General features: G+C 48.3%; 1 protein-coding gene across 5 annotated transcripts in view; it reads right to left on the reverse strand.

Annotated features, from left to right (window-relative positions):
* Nucleotides 1-20,506, reverse strand: part of nfasca (neurofascin homolog (chicken) a) — a 272,340-nt gene that overhangs the window by 140,998 nt on the left and 110,836 nt on the right. For all 5 annotated transcript variants that reach the window (XM_080209758.1, XM_080209761.1, XM_080209760.1 and 2 more), the window contains exon 3: nt 17,454-17,543. The gene's annotated coding sequence lies outside the window, so the exon portion shown is untranslated. The remainder of the gene's footprint in view (nt 1-17,453; nt 17,544-20,506) is intronic.

Raw genomic sequence — 20,506 nt, forward strand, 5'->3', positions numbered from 1 at the left:
TTGCTTGGGTATCATTGTCAGGAAAAAGGGATTCGATTTATGGGGCTTTTGAGGGGAAGGGAGTGAGGAGTGAGGGGGCGGGGGTGGTTGCAGAGCTCCTGCCCGCCACCTCCTAGACGTAAGGCCGTGGGAAATTCCTAAGACTGGACAGAAACTTGGAGAACCATGTGGCCAAGATGGTAAATGGTTTCCAGGTTCCTAGATTAATCCCCCTAAACCCGGTCAACATGAGAACTGGCCTTGTGAAACCAGGGAGGAAGGAACACGGCATGATGGCACTGTGATTAGCACAGCTGCCTCACAGCACCGGGATCCCAGGTTCGATTCCCAGCTTTGATCCCTGCCTGTGCGAAGTCTACACGTTCTCCCTGTGTCTGCTCCGGTTTCCTCCCACAGTCCAAAGATGTGCAGGTTAGGTGGATTGGTCACGCTAAATTGACCCTAGTGTCAGTGGGATTCGCAGGGTAAACATGTGGGGTCACGGGTATAGGGCCTGGGTGGGGCTGTAGTTGGTACAGATTCAATGGGCCAAATGGCCTCTCTTTATACTGGGGGGATTTTACGTTTCCATGAAGTTACATTTATATAGTGACTCTCAAAACCTCAGGGGCAAAACATTTTACAACCACTTGTTGGAAGGTTCACCAACGTTCCTGAGGGAAGGAAATCTGCCGTGCTTACCTGTTCTGGCCTACATGTGACTCCAGAGCCATAGCAACGTGGTTGACTCTCAACTGCCCTCTGAACAAGTGCAACTAGGGATGGGCAATAAATGCTGGCCAGCCGGCGATGCCAAAGTCCCATGAATTAATAAAAGAAAATGTTGTAATGGAGGAAATGTGGCAGTCAATTTGTGTGCAGGAAGCTCCCACAGTCCGTAATGTGGTAGCGACTGGATACTCTGTTGTATAGTTAAGAATATTGGTTCAGGGATAAGCTGTGACCAGGGCTAAAGGAATATTCCAGATCCTTCTTCAATCCCTCAGCCAGATGTCCGTCAGCACATTGAAGAATCAAGGTTTTGCCAATGGCACGGTAACTATTCTGAGGCAAAAACCTGGATAAGGCAGACGCTTGGAAGGCAGTCAGGATTCAAAGAGCATTTTGAATGCAGCAGAAGGAGGAAATGATTCATGCGAATCATTGACATTCTTCACATCAACACCAACGTGTTAGTGAGTAAAGCCAGATCACTCCCACGGCAACAGGCAAAGCATAAACATCTTCCCCACGTCAGACATTCTTCTCTGGTAAATACAATTATCATTCAGAAAAGAACAGCTGGTTAACTCTGCAAATACCACCATTAAGAATCGTTCTTCACATTTCCTATCTTGGTCCCTTGTTAGCTTTGGCTCAGTTGGCAACGCTAAACCAACGTTAATCCAGGGCTTCAGCACAAAAATCAAACTGACACTCCACTGCAGTGCCAAAGGGGGCGCTAGACTGTTACTGGTGCCATTCAGTGCAGTGCCAAGGGGGTGCCGCACTGTCGGTGGTGTACAGTGCAATGCTGAGGGTGTGCTGCACTGTCAGTGAGGGTGTCCAGTGCGGTGCTGAGAGAGTGCTGCACTGTCAGTGATAGTGTCCACTGCGGGGCTGAGAGAGTGCTGCACTGTCAGTGAGGGTGTCCAGTGCATTGCTGAGGGAGTGCTGCACTGTCAGTGAGGGTGTCCAGTGCATTGCTGAGAGAGTGCTGCACTGTCAGTGAGGGTGTCCAGTGCATTGCTGAGGGTGTGCTGCACTGTCGGTGAGGGTGTCCAGTGCATTGCTGAGGGTGTGCTGCACTGTCAGTGGCGGTTTCCAGTGCATTGCTGAGGGTGTGCTGCACTGTTGGTGATGCTGTTCAGTGCATTGCACTATCAGTGGTGCAGCACTAAGGGAGTGCTGCACTCTCAGTGGTACAGTGCTGAGGGTCACTTGCTGTGTGGAGTTTGCATGTTCTCCCCGTGTCTGCGTGGGTTTCCTCCGGGTGCTCCGGTTTCCTCCTACAATCTGAAATACGTGCTGGTTAGATGCATTCACCTGCACGGGCACTGGAGTGTGGCGACGAGGGGAATTTCACAGTAACTTTATTGCAGTGTTAATGTAAGCCTTACTTGTGACACTAAGAAACAAAATTAAACCCCACACATTTGCCCCACTAATCCCTCTAACTTACACATCCCAGGACACAATCGGCAATTTTTCATGGCCAATCAACCTAACCCCCACATCTTTGGACTTTGGACCACAGCTTCCTGCACCAGGGTCAGTCAGCTTATCCACCCTGCAGCCCCCACTCCTACCCAAACAGGCTGGGAGAAGCTTCAATCTGTTAGACAAACGCAGAGGCTGACACTTGTACACTCCTACCCTCTGGATCCCCTTGTCTGCCTCACTCGCAGTCATACCCTCCCGTCCCTGACCACTGACCAAATCAAAAGACTTGTGACAAAGCATCCAAGGACCTTCCCCCCTCCCCGATGTGTCGCAGTGTCTGCAGCTCAGTCTCCATCCAGCTCAATGACTCTGAGCCGAGGTCTCTCAAGCCACAAATGCTTCCTGCCAACATGTCTGCCCTGCATCATCGGACCTGCCACACGCTGCAGCAATGACACATCACCTGCCTCGCAATCTGAGTGTGTTTTAAACAATTACTTCATTACATTGTTTACTGTTTCATAGTGCTTTTTAATTTATTTTATTAACTCCACCACCAAGTCGTGCACCGTTTTAAATCTTAGCTGTAGAATAGAATTTACCACTTTCCAGATTCTGAGCAAAGGGCTAACTCTGTTAGGAAGGAAATGTCAGCCCTTTCAGGTAGAATAAGCGAGGGAAGCAAACACCCTCTGACCCCAATCCCCCGAGCTCCCCCCTCACCCCAACTCTCCCACTCCCCTGAGCCCCCCCAGTCCCCCGAGCTCCCCCACTCCCCTGAACTCCCCCAAGCTCCCCCCTCACCCCAACTCCCCCAATCCCCCGAACTACCCCACTCTCCCGAGCTTACCCACTTCCCCGAACTCCCCGAGCTCCCCCTCTCACCCCAACTCCCCTGCTTCACCCTAACTCCTCTCACCCCAACTCCACCACTCACCCCAACCCCCTCACTTCACCCCAGCTCCCCCATTGCAGCCCAACTCCCCTATTCACCCCAACTCCCCTAATCACCAATCTCCCCCACTCACTAAACTCCCTCACTCAACAAAAGCCCCACTCACCAAACCCCCCCAAATCACCAAACTCCCCCACCCACCAAGTCCCCCACTCAGCAAACTCCCCCACTCACCAAACTCCCCCACTCACCAAACTCTCCCACTCACCAAAATCCCCCACTCACCAAAATCCCCCAATCACCAAACTCGCCCACTCACCAAACTCTCCCACTCACCAAACTCCCCCACTCACCAAAATCCCCCAATCACCAAACTCTCTCACTCACCAAACTCCCCCACTCACCAAACTCCCCCACTCACCAAACTCCCCCACTCACCAAACTCTCCCACTCACCAAACCCCTCCACTCACCAAACTCCCCCACTCACCAAACTCTCCCACTCACCAAACTCCCCCACTCACCAAACTCTCCCACTCACCAAACTCCCCCACTCACCAAACCCCTCCACTCACCAAACTCTCCCACTCACCAAACTCTCCCACTCACCAAACTCTCCCACTCACCAAACTCCCCCACTCACCAAACCCCTCCACTCACCAAACTCCCCCACTCACCAAACTCTCCCACTCACCAAACCCCTCCACTCACCAAACCCCTCCACTCACCAAACTCCCCCACTCACCAAATTCTCCCACTCACCAAACCCCTCCACTCACCAAACCCCTCCACTCACCAAACCCCTCCACTCACCAAACTCCCCCACTCACCAAACTCCCCCAATCACCAAACTCCCCCAATCACCAAACTCCCCCACTCACCAAACTCCCCCACTCACCAAAATCCTCCACTCACTAAACTCTCCCACTCACCAAACTCTCCCAATCACCAAACTCCCCCAATCACCAGTGGTGCAGCACTAAGGGAGTGCTGCACTCTCAGTGGTACAGTGCTGAGGGTCACTTGCTGTGTGGAGTTTGCATGTTCTCCCCGTGTCTGCGTGGGTTTCCTCCGGGTGCTCCGGTTTCCTCCTACAATCTGAAATACGTGCTGGTTAGATGCATTCACCTGCACGGGCACTGGAGTGTGGCGACGAGGGGAATTTCACAGTAACTTTATTGCAGTGTTAATGTAAGCCTTACTTGTGACACTAAGAAACAAAATTAAACCCCACACATTTGCCCCACTAATCCCTCTAACTTACACATCCCAGGACACAATCGGCAATTTTTCATGGCCAATCAACCTAACCCCCACATCTTTGGACTTTGGACCACAGCTTCCTGCACCAGGGTCAGTCAGCTTATCCACCCTGCAGCCCCCACTCCTACCCAAACAGGCTGGGAGAAGCTTCAATCTGTTAGACAAACGCAGAGGCTGACACTTGTACACTCCTACCCTCTGGATCCCCTTGTCTGCCTCACTCGCAGTCATACCCTCCCGTCCCTGACCACTGACCAAATCAAAAGACTTGTGACAAAGCATCCAAGGACCTTCCCCCCTCCCCGATGTGTCGCAGTGTCTGCAGCTCAGTCTCCATCCAGCTCAATGACTCTGAGCCGAGGTCTCTCAAGCCACAAATGCTTCCTGCCAACATGTCTGCCCTGCATCATCGGACCTGCCACACGCTGCAGCAATGACACATCACCTGCCTCGCAATCTGAGTGTGTTTTAAACAATTACTTCATTACATTGTTTACTGTTTCATAGTGCTTTTTAATTTATTTTATTAACTCCACCACCAAGTCGTGCACCGTTTTAAATCTTAGCTGTAGAATAGAATTTACCACTTTCCAGATTCTGAGCAAAGGGCTAACTCTGTTAGGAAGGAAATGTCAGCCCTTTCAGGTAGAATAAGCGAGGGAAGCAAACACCCTCTGACCCCAATCCCCCGAGCTCCCCCCTCACCCCAACTCTCCCACTCCCCTGAGCCCCCCCAGTCCCCCGAGCTCCCCCACTCCCCTGAACTCCCCCAAGCTCCCCCCTCACCCCAACTCCCCCAATCCCCCGAACTACCCCACTCTCCCGAGCTTACCCACTTCCCCGAACTCCCCGAGCTCCCCCTCTCACCCCAACTCCCCTGCTTCACCCTAACTCCTCTCACCCCAACTCCACCACTCACCCCAACCCCCTCACTTCACCCCAGCTCCCCCATTGCAGCCCAACTCCCCTATTCACCCCAACTCCCCTAATCACCAATCTCCCCCACTCACTAAACTCCCTCACTCAACAAAAGCCCCACTCACCAAACCCCCCCAAATCACCAAACTCCCCCACCCACCAAGTCCCCCACTCAGCAAACTCCCCCACTCACCAAACTCCCCCACTCACCAAACTCTCCCACTCACCAAAATCCCCCACTCACCAAAATCCCCCAATCACCAAACTCGCCCACTCACCAAACTCTCCCACTCACCAAACTCCCCCACTCACCAAAATCCCCCAATCACCAAACTCTCTCACTCACCAAACTCCCCCACTCACCAAACTCCCCCACTCACCAAACTCCCCCACTCACCAAACTCTCCCACTCACCAAACCCCTCCACTCACCAAACTCCCCCACTCACCAAACTCTCCCACTCACCAAACTCCCCCACTCACCAAACTCTCCCACTCACCAAACTCCCCCACTCACCAAACCCCTCCACTCACCAAACTCTCCCACTCACCAAACTCTCCCACTCACCAAACTCTCCCACTCACCAAACTCCCCCACTCACCAAACCCCTCCACTCACCAAACTCCCCCACTCACCAAACCCCTCCACTCACCAAACTCTCCCACTCACCAAACTCTCCCACTCACCAAACTCTCCCACTCACCAAACCCCTCCACTCACCAAACCCCTCCACTCACCAAACTCCCCCACTCACCAAATTCTCCCACTCACCAAACCCCTCCACTCACCAAACCCCTCCACTCACCAAACCCCTCCACTCACCAAACTCCCCCACTCACCAAACTCCCCCAATCACCAAACTCCCCCAATCACCAAACTCCCCCACTCACCAAACTCCCCCACTCACCAAAATCCTCCACTCACTAAACTCTCCCACTCACCAAACTCTCCCAATCACCAAACTCCCCCACTCACCAAACTCCCCCACTCACCAAACTCTCCCACTCACCAAACCCCTCCACTCACCAAAATCCTCCACTCACTAAACTCCCCCACTCACCAAACTCTCCCACTCACCAAACTCTCCCACTCACCAAACTCTCCCACTCACCAAAATCCTTCACTCACCAAACTCCCCCACTCACCAAACCCCTCCACTCACTAAACTCCCCCACTCACCAAACTCCAGGCTTGCACTCTGCTCCTTTGCTGAACTCCATTTGCTTTGGCTGCACTGAAGAGCCTGAATTTACTGAGAACAGACCAGGGACTACAGTAACCAAATTAAACTAACGAGCGAATTAACTACCCAGCTCCCATGGCTGAGAGCGAGTTTACCTTTTATTAACTGCTGCAAAGAAAGAACTTAATCTGCTTAAACAGTATTATCCAGTTACTGCTAATTGCAGACAAGGTTAGATTTTAGAAGATTAACACTTCAAATTCCCGCACGCACCAAACTCTAAGCCTACACTCAGCGTTCGCTGCACTGAAGACCCTGAATTTATCGAAATCCTCCATGTCGGATTTCTTTTGGTTCTCTTCAATGCTGGCTTGGCATTTCTTCCCGCTCTCTCTTCCCATCTTCATCAACAACTATCTCTAATTCATCAGGGCACCTACTGAGGCTGATGCTATATTTGTTCCATATTTACACAAAATGGATGTATTTTTCTGAGCGGGCTGCGATCCCAATGCCAATCTCACTTCCTCCCTGGCCTACACCAATCAATGGATCCCTCCTCCAACCCCACCTCGAAGGCCCCTTCCATAGTGTTGGGAAACTTCAGCCTGAGGTGTCCAAGTCCCTATGATCAGGGACAACTGGCTAGATTTTTCACCTCCCATGGCCAACCTGTTCTGTCTTCAAGGACCAAACGCTGTGTTGTGTAATGACTTCAGTGAGGCCCAAGGGGTTGGCCTCTTGGAGTATGAGCGCCCTGATGGAGGTGTGCAAAATCATGAGGGGTGCGGACAGATCAGGAGCAAAACTGTTCCTGTTGGTGCAAGGATCGAGAACCAGAAGGTATTGATTTAAGGTGAATGGCAAAATTGTCAGAGGTGACATGAGGAGAAACTTCCTTCCAAAGCGATTAGGTTAGGCACCTCTACTTTCTCAGCGGACTAAGGAAATCTGGTATGTCTGCTACGACTCTCACCAACTTTTACAGATGCACCCATATAAAGCATTCTTTCTGGTTGTTTCACAGCCTGGTATGGGTCTTGCTCTGCCCAAGACCGCAAGTAACTACAAAGGGTCGTGAATGAAGCCCAGTCCAATTAGGGACCCTCATCTACATGGACAAATGGGAGTGTCAGGTATTCTAACACTCCAGATACTGACTGTGTACCAGATGCACACTTAGGAGTGAAGATAATTTTATAAATAAAGGTGAAGGGACACCGGCCTCTGAGGGTGGCATTTCTACATTTAAAAGTTGCAGACCACAGATAAGGTAAAGGGAGTCAAAACCCTACACTGTTGGTCAATTTTGCACCATCTCTGGACAGCTACAATGGCAGTGGGAGGTCCCCTGTGTACCTTAACTTGAGGTGGGGCAGAGATTGGGTTGGGAGAAAGTATACATCCATTTGTCTAGCCGTAAACTGGAGGAGCTGGATGGGGAGGTGGGGGGGAGTGTTCTTCTACAGCACAGCAGGGAGAGGATGTCACAGGTCTTTGATCGCTCCTTGTTGCCCTTGCTGGTGTAAAGCTGTCCATCTGTCTCGCCTTGCCATTGCTACCTCAAAGCTGTTCAACCGCCCACAGATAGCCATATGCTCCACCTGTCAATCAAGCAAACACGGCTGCGACTTCATCATCACCACTCCCCGGCTCAAACAGAATATGACGACCCATTAGTCACAGGCCATTGGCCCAGCCAATCTAACGCACCAAAGTTCATAGAACATTACAGCGCAGTACAGGCCCTTTGGCCCTCGATGTTGCGCCGACCAGTGGAACCAATCTAATGACCCTCTAACCTAAACTATTCCAATGTTATCCATATGCCTATCCACTGACCATTTGAATGCCCTTAAAGTTGGCGAGTCCACAACTGCTGCAGGCAGGGCATTCCACGTCCTTACTACCCTCTGAGTAAAGAAGGCTAGAATTCCATCTCTGCTGGTTCTGACAGTTGTTAAAGGTCCTAATGTACTCTGTAAAAGCAAGCAGGATTCTAGTCAGTGTTCTGGTCACTGACTTCCTCAAGCAACACAGTGATCACTGTTAAATCATCCAGTTGTTGTCTTATAGGACAATGCTGAACGGTTAACATACCCATCGATTCAAATAAGTTATTTGTTGTCTTTGATGATTTGAATCCAGTCGGAATGTTAAGATGGTAACAAGGATCGTGGAACCTCTACAGTTCAGAAGGAGGCCATTCAGCCCATCGAGTCTGCAACGACCACAGTCCCACCCAGGCCCTATCCCCGTAACCCTATGCGTTTACCCTAGCTAGTCCCCCTGACACTCAGAATGGCCAATCCACTTATCCCGCACATCTTTGGACTGTGGGAGGAAACTGGAGCACCCAGAGGAAACCCACACAGACACAGGGAAGAATGTGCAAACTGCACACAGACAGTGATCCAAGCTGGGAATCGAACCCGGGTGCTGTGAGGCAGCGGTGCTAATCACTGTGCCACTGTGTCGCCCACCTATATCACTCTGTTGCCCATGGATGTTTTACTTTAACCAGCAACCACTTTCAATAATACGTCCAGAGCAGAGGGATCCTGGGGGGGGATATTATGTGAAGAATGAGGATAGTTTCAGGATGATGGACTTCGGTTATGAGGACAGGTTGGAGCTGGCGTAGAGAAAAGTCAGAGGTAGAAGAAGGTAGATGAGGCATTCACTGAATGTTAAAATGGTGGCGTGGACTTGTTGGGCCGAAGGGCCTGTTTCCTGTGCTGTGTTGTTCTTTGTTTTTTGCTCTTTGATTTGGTGCTGTTCTCCTTAGGGAAGATTGGGATGAGATCTGATGGAGGTGTGCAAAATCATGAGGGGTCCAGACAGATCAGGAGCAAAACTGCTCCTGTTGGTGCAAGGATCAAGAACCAGAAGGTATTGATTTAAGGTGAATGGCAAAATTGTCAGAGGTGACATGAGGAGAAACTTCTTTCCAAAGGCTAGGCACCTCTACTTTCTCAGCAAATTAAGGAAATTTGGTATGTCTGCTACGACACTCACCAACTTTTACAGATGCACCATAGAGAGCATTCTTTCTGGTTGAATCACAGCTTGGTATGGCTCCTGCTCTGCCAAAGAACGCAAGAAACTACAAAGGGTCATGAATGAAGCCCAGTCCATCAAGCAAACCAGCCATCCATTGACTCTGTCTACACTTCCCATTGCCTTGGAAAAGCAGCCAGCGTAATTAAGGACCCCACGCACCCCGGACATTCTCTCTTCCATTTTTTTCCGTCAGGAAGAAGTTACAAAAGTCTTTGGTCACATACCAACTGACTCAAGAACAGCTTCTTCTCCGCTGCCATCAGACTTTTGAATGGACTTACCTCGCACTAAGTTGATCTTTCTCTACCCCCTAGCTATGACTATAACACTATCTTCTGCACCCTCTCCGTTTCTTCTCTATGAACAGTATGCTTTGTCTGTCTAGTGCACAAGAAACAATATTTTTCACTGTATGCTAATACATGTGGCAAATCAATCAAATCAAATCGAGGAATAGGCTATCTCAGTGTGTGGAGGTAGCAGACTCAACCATGGCTTTTCAAAAGAGAATTGGGAAATTATCTTAAAGAGAATAAAATTTCAAGGTTACAGGGAAAGGGCAGCAGCATGGTATAAACTGAATAGCTTTTATAGAGAGTTGGCAAGGACTCGATGGGCTGAATAATCTCCTTACTGATTGATTACAGTTCAACATTATTCCTACAAATCTCATCTCCAAACTCCTTGGCCTGGGGCTCGGCTCCTCCCTCTGTGACTGATCCTAAACTTCCTAACCCGTAGACCGCAATCAGTAGGAGAAGACAACAACACCTCCTTCACGATCATCCCCAATACCAGTGCCCCACAAAGCTGTGCTCTCAGCCCCCTACTATACTCCTTATACACCCATGACTGTGTGGCCAAACTCCCCTCCAACTCAATTTTCAAGTTTGCTAACGCCACCATAGTGGGTCGGATCTCAAACAATGATGAGGCAGAGTACAGGAATGAGATAGAGAATCTGGTGAACAGGAGAGGCAACAATAAGCTCTCCCTCAATGTCAACAAAATGAAAGAGATTGTCATTGGCTTCAGGAAACGTAGTATAGGGTGCGCCCCATCAAAGAGGATGAAATGGAAATATTTGAGAGCTTCAAGTTTCTGGTGATTAAATCACCAACAACCTGTCCTGGCCCCTCCTCCGGCACTATAATTAAGAAAGCCCACCAACACCTCTACTTTCTCAGAAGACTAAGGAAATTTGGCATGTCAGCTATGACTCTCACCAACTTTACAGATCCACATAGAAAGCATTCTTTCTGAATGTATCACAGCTTGGTATGGCTCCTGCTCTGCCGAAGACCACAAGAAACTACACAGGGTCATGAATGAAGCCCAGTCCATCATACAAACCAGCCTCCCATCCATTGACATAATCTACAATTCCTGCTGCGTTGGTAAAGCAGCCAGCATAATCAAGAACCCCACATACCCAGACATAGTCTCTTCCACCTTCTTCTCAGGTGGCATGATAGCACAGTGGTTAGCACTGCTGTTTCATAGCTCCAGGGACCTAGGTTCGATTCTTGGCTTGGGTCACTGTCTGTGTGGAGTTGGCATGTTCTCCCTGTGTCTGCGTGGGTTTCCTCCGGGTCTGCACTGGTTTCCTCCCACATTCTGAAAGACGCGCTGATTAGATGCATTGACCCGAACAGGTGGCGGACTGTGGCAACTATGGAAATTTCAGTAACTTTATTGCAGTGTTAACGTAAGCCTTACTTGTAACTAATAAATTACCTTCAACTTTAACTCTTCTATCAGGAAAAGATACAGAAGTCTGAGGTCACGTACCAACCAACCCAAGAACAGCTTCTTCCCTGTTGCCATCAGACTTTTGAATGGACCTACCTCGCATTAAGTTGATCTTTCGCTACACCCTAGCTATGACTGTAACACTACATTCTGCACTCTCTCGTTTCCCTCTCAATGAACGGCATGCTTTGTCTGTATAGTGTGCAAGAAACAATTCACTGTATCCCAACACACGTGACAATAATAAATCGATTCAAATCAAAAGTTGTGCTCTAACCATTCTATTATTCAAGCTCTCTGCTTCTAAATTCATCCTAAAGATGTGTTTACTTTTTCTTATGGCCATTTCCTACAGAATTGAGCATTGTAGCTTCATCATTGGACACTGAAGGACACTCAAGTCTCCAGTGAGGGGTGACCAGGTTAACTGCAGGCCTTGCTCCTTCCAGGGAAACTCACCCCAGGCAAGCGGAGAAGATCGACAGGGAACAGGCTCCAAGTGCTGAAGGGGACGTGTAGCTTAGGTGCTTTGGCCGTTGAACACAAATATACAAAGAAGGGTTGTCATCAAACACTTTGAACTATCGTTTGCATTCATTTGTCCAGAGTAAGAAAAAAACCCCACACTTCCTGCAGGCGAAAGGGTGAGTTACTCAGCAGAGTCAATTAAAGACACGTCACTTTCTGTAGAATTAATCTGAAGTTGTGTTGCCAACAAATCAGCGGAACTGACAATGTCCGTAGGCAGAGAAATATCACATGTTGTGGGGCTGACAAGCTTTAGGTACAAAAGGGACATGAGGGAGACGCTAATATTAATTGTCAACGGTATATTATACAGATTTTATTTGCTTTATTTTACTAGGATTTTATCTTACTAAGATGCTGCCGGGACTTGATGGTTTGAGTTGTAAGGAGAGGCTGGATAGACTGGGACTTTTTTCCTCTGGAGCGTAGAAGGCTGAGGGGGTGATCTTATAGAGAGGTCTATAAAATAACGAGGGGCACAGATCAGCTAGATAGTCAATATCTTTTCCCAAGGGGAGGAGAGTCTAAAATTAGAGGGCACAGGTTTGAGGTGAGAGGAGAGACATGCAAATTTTTTCACACAGAGGGTGGTGAGTGTCTGGAACAAGCTACCAGAGGTAGTAATAGAAGCAGGTACAAATTTGTTTTTTAAAAAGTTTTTCCATAGTTACATGGGTACGATGGGTATAGAGGGATATGAGCCAAATGCGGGCAATTGGGATTAGTTTAGGCTTTAAAAAAAAATGGCAGCATGGACAAGTTGGGCCGAAGGGCCTGTTTCCATGCTGTAAATGTCAGTGCTTCTATTACAGGATTCAGTTCTGGAGGCCACCAACTTGTACTTAGATCTCCTTGCTCCATCAAAGAGGACATGGGCTCCTTCTTCACTGATTTCTGAGGTTAGCTGTCTCTCTCACAGAGACAAACAAATCTCACTTGGATGTCAGAGTATTCCAGTTGCATTATATTTTTTTCTTACTCTTATCTCCTTGCTATTTTTGACTCCAGTCTTATACCCAATTTTCTTGATCTTAGCCTCATCTTGGATTTTTAATCAGTCCCTCAGCCTTGCACGCAAACCTAAAAAAAGTTTATTTATTAGTTACAAGTCGGCAATGAAGTTACGGTGAAAATCCCCGAGTCGCCACACTCCGGCGCCTGTTTGAGGGCACTGAGGGAGAATTTAGCATGGCCAACGCACCGAACCAGCACGTCTTTCAGATTGTGGGAGAAAACAGGAGCGTCCGGAGGAAACCCATGCAGACATGAGGAGAACATGCAAACTCCACACAGACAGCAACCTAAGCCGGGAATCGAACTCGGGTCCCTAGCGCTGTGAGGCAGCAGTGCTGACCACTGTGCCACCTTGTACACAACTGTGTACAGTTCTATTATAGAAAGCATATTATTAAATTAGAAAGAGTGGAGCAAGTATTTACTAGGATGCTATCGGGGCTTGATGGTTTGAGTTATAGGGAAAGTTGAATAGACTGGGACTTTTTTCCCTGGAGCACATGAGTAGGGGTGATCTTATAGAGGTCTATAAAATAATGAGGGGCACAGATCAGCTAGATAGTCAATATCTTTTCCCAAAGGTAGGGGAGTCTAAAACTAGAGGGCATAGGTTTAAGGGGAGAGGGGAGAGATACAGAAGGGCCCTGAGGGGCAATTTTTTCACGCAGAGGGTGGTGAGTGTCTGGAACAAGTTGCCAGAGGTAGTAGTAGAGGCGGTTACAATTTTGTCTTTTAAAAAGCATTTGGAAAGTTACAAGGGTAAGATGGATATAGAGGGAAATGGGCCAAACGCGGGCAAAAGGGCAGCATGGATAAGTTGGGCCGAAGGGCCTGTTTCCATGCTGTAAACCTCTATGACTCTATGGGCCCAAATATACCAGGAAATTGCACCTGTTTCCAGTCAGTGAGGGGGTAAGTGCTGAGTGTCCGACGGTGGGGGGAACAGGGGGACCCGCTGCTACTCTGCCTGAAATCGGTGGAGGGGAAGGGGGGGTCCGCTGCCATTCTGTCTGAGATCAGTGGGGAAAAAGGGGAGGGTCTGCTGCCACTCTGCCTGAGCTCGGTGGGGAGGAAGGGCCTGATCTGGGTGGCTGGGGGGATTTGGGGGTCAGTAATGTTGTGGGAGTGGGGCAATGGCTTGGCAGCCGGGGGAGGCAATATCCCACTTAGGAGGGATGTGGCAAGGGAGCTTTATTCTATCATTTTTTAAAAAGCGCATGTACAGTTGGAGGTGGCGATCAGAGCTGCAGGGTTTTGGGCGCGTTAAACCCCGCCCACAGGCAATTCGGAATTGCTGATATTTTTTCAGGCAGATTGTGTATGGAGGAGTTTAGAAGGATGAGGGGGGATCTTATAGAGACATACAAGATAATGAAGGGGATAGATAGGGTAGAGGTAGAGAGATTCTTCCCACTTAGAAAGGATAGAAGGACTAGAGGGCACAGCCTCAAGATAAGGGGTGGGGGGGAGTTTAGATCGGAGTTGAGGAGGAACTTCTGCACTCAAAGGGTGGTGAGTCTCTGGAATTCTCTGCCCGTTGAAGTGGTGGAGGCTACCTCGCTGAATATATTTAAGTCACGGGTAGATAGGTTTCTGTTAGACAAGGGAATTAAGGGTTATGGGGAGAGAGTGGGAAAGTGGAACTGATCCACTTCAGATCAGCCATGATCTTATTGAATGGCGGGGCAGGCTCGAAGGGCTAGATGGCCTACTCCTGCTCCTATTTCTTATGTTCTTATGAGGCATCAGAGAATGGGTCTAAAAGTCGGATCTGAAACATCCCCAGTTTCAAGTCCGCCCAGCACTTAGAATGAAAATGGTAAAATAGGGCTCGATTTGACTCTATTTTCCTCAAGCTTAACAGAATTCTCAGACTGTATCTCAACAACAGCACCCTGCATTTCACACAGTGACTTTAACACAGCAAAACCACCCAAGCAAAATCACAATCGGACGAACATTGACTTGGATCGAAATTGGAGGAGATATTTGAACGGGTGACTTTGGCAGAGAGATGGGTTTAAAGGGTGCCTTAAAGGGTTGGGGGGGCGGGGGAAGGAAATGAGATGGAGAGACAGAGAATTTGGAGAGGGAATTTCAGAGGCTAGGCAGCTCAAGGCATAGCCACCAAGCGGGGGATGTGCACGAGCCCAGGATAGGAGGGGTGCAGAGTTTTTGGACGGAACAAGGGGTCACAGGTTTAGATTGAGAGGCAGTAGATTTAAAACTAAGGTGAGGAGGAACTACTTCTCGCAGAGGGTGGTGAATGTGTGGAACTCGCTGTCCCCAATAGCACGGTGGAGTCTGAATCGTTGAATGGTTTCAAAAGGGAGGTTGATAGATTTCTAATTGAAACAGGGATGTGGAGGGGGAGGTGGATTTGAGACCAGGGAGCGATCAGCCGTGAACTGACTGAATGGCGGAGCAGGCTCGAAGGGCTGAGTTTGCCTACTTCTGCCCCTAATTGCTATGTTCCTATGGAAGCTGGCAGGGAGGATGGGACAAAGCTGTGGAGGGATTTGAAAGAGAGCTTTAAATACTATTTAATATTAAACAAAGACACAAGTTCGCACTAAGCTCTGAAGTGGGTCCTGTTCAGAGCACATCAAGGAGCTCAGCACAAATTGTATTTGTTACAGCTTGGCTCAGGATGTAAGACAGGCAGGATTGTCCAATTGGCAAGTAAGGCTAAGGAGTACAGAGAAAGCACTGGCGTGTGCAGTAGAGAAAGAAACTGGTTAGAGGCGAGCTCTTAAAAGGAGTTGCGTTTATTAATTAATGCTGTTGGCAGCAAAATCACTGCTTCGACTCTGCCAACACCCTGCTGGTTCACTAGACGGTAACACTTAGACCGCACAGTGTGTTACTGCCTGGAGCACACGGAGGGACTCTGACAATCTCGCAACCAGTAAGAATCGAGCTGGAATGGGTTATTAATGCGCCTCAAATGCTGACATCTGTCACTGGCTTGGAGCATTCTCCAGACTGCAGAACGGTTTTAATTCCACCCCCCCTCCAATTAGAACGTATGCAAATATTTCTTGTCGGATTTTCCATCTTGAACTGATGGGACCTGGCGAAGGGGGGGGTAGTGGAATTCAGAGACAGCAGTCTGCTAGTGCCAAGCGCAATGATTTAATAGAAGATAAGGTTCCCGATCCCCGTGCTCCAAGTGAGCGCATGGAAGCTGCAGTTCCCCAATAGCACAGCCTGATTCCACTCACAATGCAGTCCCTCCCAAATATTTCCCAAGAGTTCACGAGCCATTTATGTGTGTGGTCCCTTTAATTTTTTGATTACACTGCCACGCATAGATTTGGTCACTTATCTCGTGTGCAGCCAATGTTTGGGTTCTGCAAGCAACACAGTTTAGAGGGAACATTGCTCCCAATGGGGGAAGCTCTCCAACACAAGTTCCAGATCCACCTGAAATCTAAGATCGGAATTGTCCCCTTACGTACACAATTCCTTTCCCAATTCTTCTAACATAGTTCTTAACACCTCTCACCTAAGGTGCACGGTGATGGCTTCCATCAGGCCATTGAGGTTGGCCTGTTGGAATATGAAGTGAAAGTTATTTATTAGTCACAAGTAGGCTTCCATTCGCACTGTAATGCTGAGCTCAATTGAGTCATCATAAGAACACAAAGAGGAGGAAAGCGTTCAGCCCCTCGAGTTTGTTTCAAGTTTATTTATTGTTGTCACAAGTAAGGCTCACATTAACACTGCAATGAAGTTACTGGGAAAATCCCCTTGTCGCCACACTGTGGCACCTGTTCAGGTACACTGAGGGAGAACTTAGCATGGCCAATCCACCCTAACCGGCACATCTTTGGACTGCAGGAGGAAACCGGAGCACTGGATAAAATACACGCAATCACAGGAGAACGTACAAACTCCGCACAGACAGTGACCCAAGCCAGGGATCGAACCCGGGTCCCTGGAGCTGTAAGGCAGCAGTGCTAAGCACTGTGCCGCCATGCTGCTCTGATTGAGGATCTCCCTGGCTAAGGATCCAATTAATGGGCCAATCTTTGCCTTGTACTTAACTGGGAGTGTCAGTTCCTCTGACACCCCCTGGAGATAGGCTGCTGACTGACAGAACTCTGTGTAATGCTCTTAAGAGTTTGTAAACAATGGTATTTTCGTGAAGGGACTTCTGCCTCTGTAGGCTTATTACATGCACCACACGTCAGTGCCAAGGGTCCAGGTTCAATTCTGGCCTCGAGTCATTGTGCGGAGTTTACACATTCTCCTTGTGTCTGAGTGAGTTTCCTCCAAGTGCTCCAAAGATGTGCGGGTTGGGTGGATTGGCCATGCTAAAGCGCTGCTTAGTGTCCGGGAGACAAGCTGGATAAATACATTGGGTTAGGCGGGATAGGGCTTGGGTGGGATTGCTGTAGGTGCAGGCTTGATGGGCCAAATGGCCTCCTTCTACACTGTAGGGATTCTATGATGACCCTATGAAAGAGGAGCTTGAAAAGAATGATGTGAATTCTCAGTAATTTACTTGTTGCTGGAGATCATGTTTACCAAACTGGATATGACCCTGTTACTAATCCTGATTAGTATGTTTCCCTTCCAAATCAACCCAGTCTCGGTGGTGGCCAGGCCAAGGGGTCTTGGCTCTTCTGAAATAAATGAAAAACAAACCCTGGCGATTAAGACTGAACACATTGTGATGTCGCTCACTTACCCGAACTGGAAAAATCAAAGCCAATGTTTTGTCTGAATCTAATTACAGGATCGGTGTTATTCTGCGCAATATTCTTCTGCCTCAAATGTACTGTGGAAATAAACAAAAAACAAAAATGTAATTTAAATCAAAATCACAAGCACGGTTTTACAGTTTTGCTTGGAATATTAACTGCAAATTTCCGCTCGAGATCAACAGAGATTTCCATCGTCGGACCCTCGCCCACGCTGATTGCACCATTGGTGAGTTCTGGCCCATTTGTTCCCCAATTCCCAGCCTCGCACTCAGATCCCACAGCACGGATACATTCTGACTCACTCATCAAATGTGGACATGAAACTTCTCTAACTTCAGTGAAGAGTTAACTTGAGTTCTCATAGAAACATAGAACAGTACAGCACAGTACAGGCCCTTCAGCCCTCAATGCTGTGCCGAGCTATGTCCAAATCCAAGATCAAGCTATCCCACTCCCTATCATTCCACGTGCCTGTCCAATAACCGCTTGAAAGTTCCTAAAGCGTCCGACTCCACTATCACAGCAGGCAGTGCATTCCACACCCCAACCACTTTCTGAGTAAAGAATCTACCTCGGACATCCCTCCTATATCTCCCACCGGAGCTCCTAGAGTAAACCCAGGCAGACACGAGCAGAATGTGCAAGCTCCACACAGACAGCTGCCCGAAGCCGGAATTGAACTCGGGTTCCTGGTGCTGTGAGGCAGCGATGCTAACCACTGTGTCACCATGACCAATGAGCATAAAAACAGAAGAGAAGTGCATCCATTTTTTAGGCTAATCCATATGGTACTTAGAAAAAAAAAGCCCAAATATGATGTTCACCAGTAGGGGGGGTGGGCGGAGTCTATTCACGCCGGATTCCAGCCACTGAGCTTCAGGGGTGTCATTGTGCAGGGGCCCCAATCTCCCAGTGCACTGTGTACAAGTTTATACCGCCTCCCCAGACATCTAACTCCCTGCTCACCCCATGGACAGAGTCCCACCCTCCAATCTCCACCCCTGATTGTTGCCCCCTGATCACCCCAACTCCACTGCCCCACCTTCCAATCTCCACCCCCAATCGATGACCCTCCCAATCACCACCCCAGTTGATTCCCACCACTCCCAATCACAGCTCCCCCAATGCAGAGTATTCCCATTTCCCTCCACACCCCCAGTACAGAACTCCTCCCCCGGCCCAGTCATGGCCCCACTGCCCGTTGCCAGGCACCCGTTGCTTCAGGACCCACTCCCTAATTCAAAAACATCTCCTTCTGCATATCATTCTAAGCTATCTTCAGTGTATTATGCTGCTTAAACATGCTGCAGGGTGACACAAAGTACTGACTGTACAATCTCTACTCCTGTAACAGTGTGTGTGCTATGTAAATATAACAAAATCAAACTTAGTAGCATCCTTACCATCTCACCAACCCATCATGCCCCTTTCTACATCAATGGGGTCAAAGTAGAAAGGGTCGCGAGCTTCAAGTTTTTAGGTGTCTAGATCACAACAACTTGTCCTGGTCCCTCCACGTGGATGCGATAGTTAAGAAAGTCCACCAACGCCTCTACTTTCTCAAAAAACTAAGGAAATTTGGCATGTCCACTACAACTCTCACAGATACACAATTGAAAGCATTCTTTTTGACTGTATCACAGCTTGGTATGGCTCCTGCTCTGCTCAAGATTGCAAGAAACTACAAAGGGTCATGAATGGAGCCCAGTCCATCACGCAAACCAGCCTCACATCCATTGACTCTACACTTTCCGCTGCCACAGAAAAGCAGCCAGCGTAATCAAGGACCTCACGGACATACTCCCTTCTGCATTCTTCCACTGGGAAAAAGATACAAAAGTCTGAGGTCACGTACCAACTGACTCAAGAACAGCTTCTTCCCTGCTGTCATCAGACTTTTGAGTGCCTTGCATTAAGTTGATCTTCTTCTACACCCTAGATATGACTGTAACACTACATTCTGCACTTTCTCCTTTCCTTCCTTACGTACAGTATACTTTGTCTGTATAGCGCGCAAGAAACAGTACTTTTCACAGTATACTAATACATATGATAATAATAAATTTGAAAATTATCTCACAGTTATAAAGAGATCAGACAATGAACTTACAGCGACAGATTCAAGACTGAGAGATCAGCAAACTAATAGTCAATGGTTTTGAAGTCCTGACACCCCCTTCCACCACCACCAGCCAATAGCACAGCTGATGTTTTTGCAACAGACATGATAGACAGTGGGAGGATGCATTGGAAAGCTTTGACTTCAGTACCGGTATCTGCTACACACATTGCAACACCAACATCCAGTTGCCATAAATCTATTCTCCAGTGGCTCTCACACACACAGATTGTGACAGGAATTTTGTCTAAACAATAGCCAGATTATGTGAAGGCAAGCCGGTTCCCACACAAACATTTGACAGCAAGAGACTCCGATCCCTGATGCCTTGGAAAAATGTTTCCCAGGCTGAGTTAGAAGGCATCTCATAGAGTTCATCGCAGATTGTTCCCTCATGCCTTAACCTGTTCCTGACCAAATAGACAGCAGCGCAATGAGTAATTCTTATCTTTCATTATGAATAATAATCCTGTACACAGTGAGTGATCCTTACCCTGAACAAACAGTGACTCTGTACAGTTACACAGTGAGTGATCCTTATCCTGCTGAATAAACAGTGACTCTGTACAGTTACACAGTGAGTGATCCTTACCCTGCTGAATAAACAGTGACTCTGTACAGTTACACAGTGAGTGATCCTTACCCTGCTGAATAAACAGTGACTCTGTACAGTTACACAGTGAGTGATCCTTACCCTGCTGAATAAACAGTGACTCTGTACAGTTATACAGTGAGTGATCCTTGCCCTGCTGAATAAACAGTGACTCTGTACAGTTACACAGTGAGTGATCCTTACCCTGCTGAATAAACAGTGACTCTGTACAGTTACACAATGAGTGATCCTTGCCCGGAATGAACAGTGACTCTGCACAGATGCACCAAGAAAGATTTTGCACTTATATAGTGTTTTCTTGACAA

Source organism: Carcharhinus amblyrhynchos, chromosome 22, assembly GCF_965287045.1.
Source record: "Carcharhinus amblyrhynchos chromosome 22, sCarAmb.v2.hapA, whole genome shotgun sequence".
Classification (NCBI taxonomy): Eukaryota; Metazoa; Chordata; class Chondrichthyes; order Carcharhiniformes; family Carcharhinidae; genus Carcharhinus; species Carcharhinus amblyrhynchos.